Source organism: Castor canadensis, chromosome 1 (genome assembly GCF_047511655.1).
Source record: "Castor canadensis chromosome 1, mCasCan1.hap1v2, whole genome shotgun sequence".
NCBI lineage: Eukaryota > Metazoa > Chordata > Mammalia > Rodentia > Castoridae > Castor > Castor canadensis.
The window spans coordinates 4,831,631-4,842,882 of record NC_133386.1 but is presented as its reverse complement, the minus strand read 5'-3'; the positions used below and the strand labels follow the sequence as shown (position 1 = coordinate 4,842,882).

At 42.9% G+C, this 11,252-nt stretch overlaps 1 long non-coding RNA gene across 1 annotated transcript; it reads left to right on the top strand.

The window, feature by feature from the left end:
- The first annotated feature begins 471 nt into the window (after window positions 1-471).
- LOC141420657 (uncharacterized) lies at window positions 472-11,037 on the top strand. Its single transcript, XR_012445170.1, has 2 exons — window positions 472-955; window positions 6,601-11,037. It is a non-coding gene; the product is annotated as an uncharacterized lncRNA (long non-coding RNA).
- Window positions 11,038-11,252: the final 215 nt, after the last annotated feature.

Sequence of the window (11,252 nt, the reverse complement as noted above, 5' to 3'; positions counted from 1 at the left end):
CCCTCCATCCCTTCTTTCTCCCTTCCTCAGTGACTTTTCCCCTCCCTCCCTCCCCCCTTCCCTCCCTTCCTCCGTCCCTCTATGCCTTCCTTCCCTCCCTCTGCACCTCTCTCCCTCCCCTCCTCCCTTCCTCCCTTTTTCATAGGAGCCCTGGGTTTGTCCCCCTTCAGGCCTCAGGGAATATCCCTGCCCTCTTTGTCACATGTCATAGCTGAGCTCTTCAGTGCATTTGATGCCTTTGATTTGCCAGCACAACGCTCCACACTGGCTCTGGTGTCATCAATCTGTTCAGAAAGAAAGGCCCTTTGTACTTTGAGTTTATGTCTAGTACCCAAGAAAAGTTATAAATTCATAAATACAGATTTACAAGTAAGATTTTAGCAGTGACTTCATGTCAATGTTTATCATTCATATTGAAAAACTGATTTAAAGTTCAGCTTATTGCAGCTTGAGAGGAGCTGGAAAAGCATTCAAGACAAATATTTTTGGGCTTGGAACACATGTGAGGTCACTTTGCCCTCACAGAAGTCTTCTATGGGATGGTGACTGGTAATCAGAGCCGGAAACTTTGAGTCTATTCCTGGAAGCGCCTTTGGCTCTGACTCATCTGTTATCCGGGACGATGCATCTTCTTATTTCAGCATTGCTCTTCCCTCCATGAGATGTGGATGCATGATCAGGCTCTGACCTTCAGGCATCCTTGAATTTTGAGTTGTCTGCGGGAGTCTGTCCTTAAGCAACTTCCTGGAAGCCACAGGAGGAAGAGAGGCCAACTGACTGGACATGGGTTGTGGGGTGTGGGGTGTGGGACGTGGAGAGAGAGTGGGATGGGGCTGCAGTCTCTGGGTAGGTAACTGCAGAGGCAGAGGACGATCATCAAGCCTTGCCTACAAGGTTTGGGTTGGGATGAAAAGCTCTGAAATGTTTCCCGAGTTTAGTTCTGGGCACATACCACGTGAGTAATTGCATTTTTTTTTAACAGCTTAGAGATGCTAAGAATGTGTGCAGTTTGAAGGCTTTATGGGCTAATAATTTGCTTTGACTTAAAAGAAATTGGATAGGAAGGGGAGGGGCACAAGGTGAGGGACCACACAGGCTTTTTCTCCGTGCGCCGTCAGTGCCAGAAATCCAGGTACATGTGCTCCCATATTTGAGAGTAGCCAAGTAGAGCATGGCCGGGTTTCCTCAGGCTAAGACCTAGTTGTCAACCAAGGATGTCTTTCTGTAGTTGTCTGAAGTGCGGTTCTGTTTCAAACTGCAAGTGAGAAGGCGGGAAGTCAGCGGTGTCACTGATGCAAACATAAGAGTGCCCTTTGGAAATGTCACATTTGCTTGGAAGGGGTAGGAGATGTGTGCACATGGCTCTTTGTCCTGTGTTACCTGATTGAAGATCTTTTGAGAGTGAGTGGCTTCTGTGACATGTAACAAGTTTACCATTCAAAATAAAAAGATTCCAGAATGTATTGTAACTTCAAGGCATATAACTAGACCACACAAAACATCTGTTTTATGACATGAACAATGTTATAGTGCTAAAAGAGAACAAAAGTTCATGATTTTAAAATGGCTCTTTATTTTTCTGTTTGACCTATTTGATTTAAAAACGAGAGATAACAACCATCACTTGCTATTTTTCTTGTATTGTGTGAAGAAGTGATTGCATACAACTCTGGGACTTGATAAGGGATAAGAGGAAGGATTCATCTCCAGGCCCCACACACTTGTTCTGAGCAAATGCCATACTGTAATTACACACTAATATGTAGAGGATGTAGACTTCAAAATGATTTCCCCCGATTAGCTTTGATTAACACGTCAAGACAATCAGGGCAGGAATCCTTGTCCTGCTCAATCAGCTCACCAGAGGCTGTGCCACACCCTAGTCACCCAGTGTCACCTCTAATATTTCCTGGGACTCTCTCTGGTGCCTCCTGCCCTGGCAGCCATCAGAACTTGAAGACACATGAATACCTCGTTTCCACTTGATGAAGTGGCTCATGTCACCTTGCATGAGGGTGACATGATGGTTGGACTGAGGAATGGAGAATATCAGGGAATCTGAGAACTTCCTCTCTTGTCCTGGTGTCGTATCTTGGAGATTTAATACCAATGGCTGATTTTTGTTAAAAGCTCACTGTATACACATATGGGAAGCCCATATTACCCATCGTTGTCACATAGTTCTATGACACTGGTGGGGTTAAAAGCCTGTATAGTATACACGTAATAGAGTGTGTGGGGCCTTGGAACAATGCCTCTTGGATTCAAATCCCACCTCTCCTACCAGTGAGCTGTGTGCACGATTCTTAATCTCTCTGGGTCTTAGTTCCTGGTGTATAAAATGGGGATTTTGGAAGTTCTGCATTCTGATGAATTTAGGAATAAGAGTTCAGAGAAGAAAAACCTTATACAATTCTGGTGCTGTGCCAGTGCAGCCCAGGACTGTCAAGGAGGCTGTGTAGACAGGCTGGAGTTGTTCTAAATTCTTTGCTCCAAGATCCAACTTAGGACAAAGCAGTTTAAGTGCACCTTGCAGCCATCTGAGATACAGCATCTTCTATAGGACACCTGCGCTCTATGAAGATCCTATGGTTTGAGATGAGCTGGGTGTCAGTTGCTATGGATTGATTGACTTTGTTGGAGCCAGGCTTGCTTAGGGGCATAGGAGTAAGGCAGACATGGCATTTCTACAGGCTCTGGCTTGCACTGTGGGCCCTTTAGTTCTACATGTGTGCACGTGACATAAGCCTATAATGCAAGCCGTTCTGGTGACAGTAAATACATTCATTCCAACTTCAGTTAAGGAGTGGTCCTCTGTTCTTAAGGATGCAGATGGGGCATGGACGCATCTCCTTTACAGGTTTCCTGATCATTGATGCATCTCAGTTTTTACAGGATGAATGGGAATGTGTAAAAAGTGGGCAGTAATGAATGTGTGAGACCTGACTGCTTCATGGAAGCATGCTTTGCTATCTTCAGAGGCTTTCCAAGTTGAGCCAAAAGACAAACTCCAGTGAGAGCTGGAATGAACAGGTACACTAATATTTCTCCACTTACTGAAATATTTCAATTATAAAAGGAATTTAGGAAGAAACACGTTTATAAAATGAATAAATTATAGCTAGTCATGGTGCAACACAATTATAATCCCAGCTACTCAGGAAGCAGAGGCAGGAAGATTGAGAGTCCCGGGCTAGGCTGGGCAAAGTTAGCTAGACTCTATCTCAAAAGCTAAATGCAAACAAAAGGGCTGGGTGTATGGCTCAAGTGATAGGGTGCTCGTCTAACATGTAGTAGGCTTTTGATTCAATCCCCAGCATGGAAAAAAAGAAAAAAATTATACAACTTATGATATTGCTATGGAGAGATAATTGCTATTAATTCTTTGGATGAGTTTTGTCCAGTATTACTTTTCTTGGATATGAAAAACACTAGTTGATGTGTAAAACAGGGATTAGGTGAATTGAAGAAACTTGCATCTTGTTTTTTTGTGTATGTGTGATGCTGGGGATGGACCCCAGGGCCTCGCCCATGCTGGGCAAGCGCTCTATTACTGAGCTAAATCCCCAGCCTCTTGCTTTTATACTAAGTGCAATTGGAAACAGTTTTCCGTGTCTTTCAGCAATCTTCAAAAATATGATTTTTGAGGTCAAACCTAGCCCTCACTTGTGCTAGGACAGCACTTTGCCCCTGAGCTAAACCCCTAGCCCCATAATAAATGTACACAGGTTTTTACTTTTATTAATAATGTGGGAATTAACATCCTCTTCTGTAAATCTCTAGAAAGTTCTGATTAACTGGCCACCCCTGAAGCTCCACCAGCCTCAGAAGCTCTTGTTAGTGTTCTACGTCTTACCCTTCTTCTACCCTGTCTTTATATTTAACTTCTAATGTTAATCTTTGACACTGATGTATCTAATAAAAATTTAAACTGTACTGAATGTACAAGTTAAAAGGAAGGCTCCCCTGTTCATTCTCACCCCCAAAGATAACTTAGCTTATAATCTGATACGTGCCTTTCCAGTCCTTTTCCCCTTTCTAAAATCTTGCATATGCATAGTCATATGTAAACATTTATGATAAAATATGCCATTTGCCTTCTTTTTTCATTTAAGATATAGACATCTTTCCATGTCAGTATATTTAGAGTATTGCTTTATCGTGATGTAAAATAACTTCCTTCATTATCTCTTAGCTAAAATAGGATAACAGACATCCATTTTTGACCATGAATTTCTGCAGAATAAATTCTAAATGGATTGTTTCATCAAAATGCTTTGACAACTGTATTAGTCAGGGTTCTCTAGAGAAACTGAACCAAAAGAATATGTAACATATATGTATATATGAATAGATAGCTATGTTTACACAGTGGGAGGTGGATAGTCCAACAATGGCTATTTACATGCTACAGAGCCAGACAACCCAACAGCTGCTCAGATGAGGCTGGATGCCTCAGAACAAGGAGGCCAACTATGCACCTCAGTCTATGGCTGATGACCTGGAAGCTCTCTGGAGAGTTGTCGGTGTGAATCCATGTGGAGATGCTGACAAGTCTAGAATCCAATGTCCAGCTTCTTCTGCAACCAGTACATGCACTAGTTCACGAAGGGTGAAACTTGCACGTGCTGGTTGGCTTCTTCCTCCTTCTGCCTTTTGTTCTATCTGGATCCTCAGCCTATTGGATGATGCTCCTCACATTTAGGGTGGGTCTGCCCTACCTAGTTGCTGTGCCACATGTCAATCATTTTTAGAAATGCTCCCACAGATACAGCCAGAAGTTTGCCTTACTAATCTCATAAGCATTTCTCAATCCAGTCAAGTTGACCATCAAAACTGTTACAATAACTATCAAACACCAACTCCAAGCAATACTGGTCTAATTTATAATATTAAAAGTTATGAGAAAGCCCAGGTTCCCATATCTGTATGAACATTGGGTGTTACTGATATCTTTCAGTTTTTCATGCTCTGTTGGTATGAAACAGAGTGCTCTCATTCTTGCTTTAATTTGTATTTTTGAGTTTCTTAAGTTAATTTTTGTTTCTTATTCTATCATAAGTGATTCTGAATTGTGAGACAATTGAGGTTATCCATTGTATTTGCATGGAGAAATGTACATAAAATGTTCTAATGTTTCTGGTGTAGAGACATAAACCTTCTTTTTTTTTTTTTTTTTTTGGTGGTACTGGGGTTTGAACTCAAGGTCTACACCTTGAGCCACTCCACCAGCCCTTTTTTGTGATAGATATTTTCAGACTAGGGTTTCGAGAACTATTTGCTTGAGCTGGTTTTTTAGCCATAATCCTCCCGATCTCTGCTTTCTAAGTAACTAGGATTACAGGTGTGAGCCACCGGCACCTGGCTGATTTCAATACCCTCTCCAGCTTCTTTATACTTATGTTTTTCTCTTTGACAGCAAAGAGTGTGTGTGTGTGTATGTGTGTGTGTGTGTGTGTGTGTGTGCGTGCATGTGCCCATGTGTGCATGTATTTCTTCTTGACATTTTCATAAACACTTAGGGTAACCTCAAAAAATTGATTTGGCCAAAATAGAATTATCTACCTAAAATTGCCCAGGAATCCCTAATTTCAGAAACTATACCCCCCTCCACAGTTGGGTTCTGCTTGTCTCTAGATGTGTATCCAGGATTGTTATATTTCTAGCTTCCTGATGAATTGGACTGCTTGTGTCTGACATCTTGGAGCCGCTGTGGCTGGTGACATTACCGCAGGGTGTCTGCACTCAGTCTGAAGTGACAGACCTGACACTCAGCCCAGCAGCCTCCTACCCCAAGCTTGAAGGGGCTCAGAGGGATGCCTTGGGCAGAAACGTGGGTGACAAACCCTGCAGGGAAGGGCACACCTTGGGGGGAAGCTCTACTCCTCAGGACTCCCTGGGGAAAGAGAGTCAACAGCCAGGGAGCTAAGGGTGGAGAGAGATGCTCTGACATTGTCTAGTGCTTCTCTGAAATCTTTTATGAAACATAACATCACAGAAACCCCTCCCCAGGCATGTTGACTTTACTGCTAGAAGTGGTCTTTTACCCCACAAGCCTCAGAACCCCCTCAGGGCAGCTGATGCTATGCACACACTTTGAAGAAGGCAGCCTAGATGAAAAACAGCCTTGTTCTTTCCTCCTCATTTCCTTTGTACTACTCAGTTGTCAAGTTTCAAACAATACAATTTTATCTGCTACCAAGATGCCCACAATAAAATCATTTTCTTTGGCACAGTCATTTTAAGGCTTCCTATAGAATGTATTCCATTTACACATGCTGTAGGATTTATTTTTGTTTTTCATTTGGGGCCTAGTTTTAAAGGAGCAGAGCCCTGACTCAGCGTTTCCTTCATTTGGCGGTGGTGGTGGTGGTGGTGGGGTTGCCCCATGCAGTGGACAGAGTGACAGTTACAGACATGGGAGGATAGGGTGGGAAGGAGATGGCTAGTTAGCCTCTGTTGTCTAAGACTTTGGTGCCTGACCTATCTCATAAAAGCACTGGAAGCAGATACAAACTTTACTTCTTTGTTACCCATCCACTTCATTAGAAGTTTAAATTCTTTAAAACACCTGTTTCACTCTTTTTTTGTATCTTTTAGGAAAACCATCAAACTAGAAACCATTGGCAGGCCAGTGCAAGAGCACACTGAAAGGATGTACACAGCTGGGCACCAGTGGCTCATCCCTATAATTCCAGCTACTCAGGAGGCAGAGATCAGGAGGAATAGTTCAAAGCCAGCCTGGTCAAATAATTCCAAGACCTTATCTCAAAAAAAAAAAACCTTCACAAAAAAAGGGTTGGTGGAGTGGCTCAAGGTGTAGCCCATAGTTCAAACCCCAGTACTGCAAAAAAAGAAAATGGATGTATGCCTGGTGATCCTGCTGACTAGAGTCTGGCTGTGTGGCGGCAGCATGGAGTTTGCAGGAGAGGACACTCATTCCAGCCCACGTGGGCCTCAGGGCTGAACAGGACTCAGAAGTCCTGTTCTTCTGGGAAGTGTTATCAGCAGCACTCACCACAATGAAGCCCATTTCACCGCAGGGCTCTTCCAGAAGCATTGGAAGCTGGACTCAGCACTTCCCCACCGCAAGCTCAGCTCAGCCTGCACAGAGGGAGCTGTATTCCTACAGGGCCAACATGCACAAGGGGGCTAAGAAGTCTGGGAAGGCACTGCAGAGCTCTTAGAAAGTCTGGTCTCCACAATGGAGGGAGAGGCTGGAAAATGCAAACAGCTTGGGATGGCTGATTCCTGGAAGTTGATTCCCAGTCTATATGAGTCTGGATTTTTCTACTTTATGTGTCAAACTTGGAAATCCACAAGCTTACAAATTGCTGAGTCTTTTTGGTTAACATGGGCCCTAAAAAATACCAGATGCCTTTTGAAGGGTTAGTGATTTATTCATTAGAAACATATTGATATAAATTTGTTCAATCAAAGGACTTTCCCCCTCAGACTTCGTCAAGATTAACCACATTTTTAAAATGGCAGTTTTATTTAGCCAGAGATAAAAGGAAAACTTTCAAACACAAAGTAGGCTAATTAACATTGAGCAAGTTGTCTGCTGTGTGCCAAACCCTAATAGAAACCATATTCAGAGAAATAGATGTTGCATTTGATAGATGAGCAAATGGAGGCCCAGGGGGAGAGCTGTGAGAGAAGGAGGCTGATGGAGCTGGACAGAGACAGCTAGCCAGGAGAAGGCCATGACCCAGAAGCTTCTAGAAGACAATGGAATATATTGACAATGATGGCTGCCCTCTCCTTTTGTGTCATGAAAACATCCCCTACCGCCTCTTCCCATATCTTTATCAGTCAAAATCCAGTCACTGATGTGGGCTGAGTGCTTCAAGTTCATATGCTGAGGCCCTCACAGTGTGATGGCATTTGGGGGTAGGACTTTTGGTGGGGGGGTCATTATGTTTAGATGAGGTCATGAGAGTAAAGCTCTATGATGGAACTGGTGCCTTTCTAAGAGGAAGATCAGACAAGAGAATTTCCTCTTTCTGCATAGTGGGAAAACTTCAAACCAGGAAGAAGGTCATATCCAGGAGCCAAAAAAGCACCACAGTCTTGGACTCTGCAGCTTCCAGAAATATGAAAAGGAAACCTCGGTTGCTTAAGTCCCCCAGTCTTGTATTCTGTTTCAGAAGACTGACCTGACTAAGCATCTTATGTTATCACTCTGTTTTGTATTAAAAAACTATTTCCTTGAAACCAAATCTTAGCCACATACCACCTGGGCTGGCATGGTACATCCCCTTACCTACTCACTGGCAAACCGTGTCCTAGACTGGCTTCTTTTCAAATGGCCGGCTCTATCCATTCCATATGGACGCATCTGTGTTTTAGTCTCATAAGGCTTGTACGTTCTCAAGTTCTTATGGACACTCTATTTTCTCCTTGCATAGTAATGATACATTTTGCTTGAGGGAGGGACTATTGACCATCTGGGCGAAGCTTAAAGAAAAGGGCAGGCCCAGAATGAACTCCTGTGACTTTTAAGTACTAGAAAGAGGACTTCAACACAGAGTAGGTGGTGTTACACAAGATGCTGCATGGATCAGCTGTGTTCTTATGAAGGGATGCTGTGTTTCAACTAGAGTTGTGACAGTGGCGGCTGTGGCCCTGGAGAACAGTGTGACATCACTCAGTGCAACCTGAACTGTGAGCTGCCAGGGTGAGATCCACAAGGCTACCATTGTTCATTGTTGTTAGCATTCTGTGACCTCTCACTCTTAATGTTGATTATATTAAAATGAGGTATATTCTTGTCCTACTAAGTCCTTAAAGCTGTGTTTGAGAACAATTGCAGGATTGTAGTGATTAATTTGATCAATTTTATCCTCTCGGGTGGCCAAGTTCTTGGACTTCATTGGAGATTCAAGAAACTTGATGTGGATCTCTTCAACTGGAGCCCAAACCTCTGGTACTTCGATCAGCAGAGTCTTAGTCGGAGTTGTATGATGAAATTGCTCCCAGAAAACTCTGTTGTGGCAAACTCCCACTCACTCAATAACCTAACCACCTTGCATTAGGAACTGTGCTGGTGCTGTTGGGGGATATGGTGAACCACATAGCAGAGAGCATTGGAAGAGTAAGGGTGTAAATGTGGATGGTGTGCAGGAAAAGAGGACCACCACACTATTACAGGTAGAGCAGTGAGCCTCAACTGTGGCATATTTGCCTTTTGGGGCCTGATAATTCTTGAATCTATGCACTACAGGATGTTAAGCAGGAACCCTAGTCTCTACCCATTAAAAGCTAATAATTGCATTATTCTAGTTGTGACAACCATAAGTATCTTCAGATGTTGCTGGAGGTCCCATGGGTCTTGGGATATCCCCTGGTGAGAGTCCCTGGTTGAAGAGGTATAGAGAGAAAGCTTTGAAGATGGTGGTGGCATCAAACAGGATGGGGCATGTGGGAAGGGTGTGGGCCTGGGAGTGAGAGAGCACAAGAATGCAGGATAGGAGGTAGAATTGTATTTAGAAATAAGAAATTATTTTAAAAATAAAATAAGAATAACTACCGTTTATCGAAAGCTGAGTTTACATCAGACATTGTAAATGTCTCCTGTACGCTTCACCATAACTTATTTTTCAAATACAGAAATCCAGGCTTCAAAGTGTGCAGCGACCTGCACTTGTACTAGTAGGCACAGGAGTTTCCATGTGGGCTCAAAATTAACACTCTATACATGGATTTATGCCAAGGCCAGGTGATATTCCCATCTACTCCTTGCCTTTTCAGACCCCAAAACAACACAGGTCAGTGGGAAGCTCTGAAATTAAGACAAAAATGTTGTTTTGTTACTTAGGAGACAGGTATGGGCAAAATTCATTGGAGGAGCTATAATTTCTAAAACTGACTTGCACAAGTCTTCATAGATATCTGTGTGTTTTCTCTGTGGGATTTGCCTGTTCATAGCTGGTTCATCAATGGCTTTCTGCCTCACTCAGACAAGAGCTTAGCCCTCACCATGACTGCCCAACTCTGTCTATCAGATCCTCCTACCACCCACCTCACTCAGTCACTTGATCACTTCTGTTTGCGGGCCCCCACCATCTCAGGGGAGCCTGATTCTTTCTTTCACCAGCAACTGCTTCACTGACCCCCTCTTCTCTTCCAATACTTACTAAAACACATCTCTCAGTACGGCCTGCTCTTTTCTCCATGGCAACAATCTGTCAACTAACATATTTTACTTATTTCACTTGTTTTCTTGTTTCCTGTCTTGAACACAAATTCTGTAAAGATGAGGCGTTTGGTCTGTTACTGTCACTGCTTGGTACAGTTTGGATTTGAAATATACTCCAAAGGCCCATCTGTTAGTGACTTGATCCTGAGCCCATAGTGCTGTTTGGAGATGGTAGAATCTTGAAGAGGATGCCTACTGGGAAGAAGTTAGGCCTTGGGGGATGCTTTCGAAAGGGGACTCCCGCACACACCTTCCACTCTTTTTTTCACTTCGTGGCTGCCATGAGTGTACGGTTTTGCTCCCTGCCATGGTGTGCAATCTCACCACAGGCCCAAAGCAAAAGAGCCAATTGGTCATGGACTTAAACCTCCAAAACCAAACCCTTTTTAAGTCGATTTTTTTAGGTTATTTTATTATATTAACAGAAAGCTGACTAGCACACTACTGTCTGCTCAGAGATCTTACAAGAGTGTATATTACTTAGTAGGTCCTATTTAAGACAGCTTTGAATCAAGGAGTAAATCTTATTGAACATGTTGGTTGAGTAAAACGAACTAATGCATGCAGAAAGCTGGATGCCAACATAAGAAACAAATTCTTCTGCTGTCTACTTGTGTTCTTGTCCCTTCTCTCACCTGCCTTTCAGCTAAGGTAGTCTTGGGCAGAACTGCGGTGATATGACCTGGTAATGTTTTGAGTAGTCATGGTCTATTGGATCCTTGCAAGGTTGAGCTTGTCCTGGCATGAAAAGAATAATCACATTTGGGGGAATAAAAGTAATTACTCCGTATTGCTTAATATACCCAATAACTGTTTAATAAAGGATATAAAAATTTCCCTGCTTTTCACCTTTGTAAATGTCACTCAATCTATAACCTAATTACTTCAATTTTCCATTTAGAAAATTAATTCATTTTGAAGGCATGAAAAAATCAGCTGAGAAATTTTCCTTTCTGGCCAAAGACTTTAGAGACTCAGATGAGTTCACAGACCTCTTCTTTCTTGGAGGTCAAGAGCAGAGCTTTCCTAGTCAGCTAAATGGACTTCCACT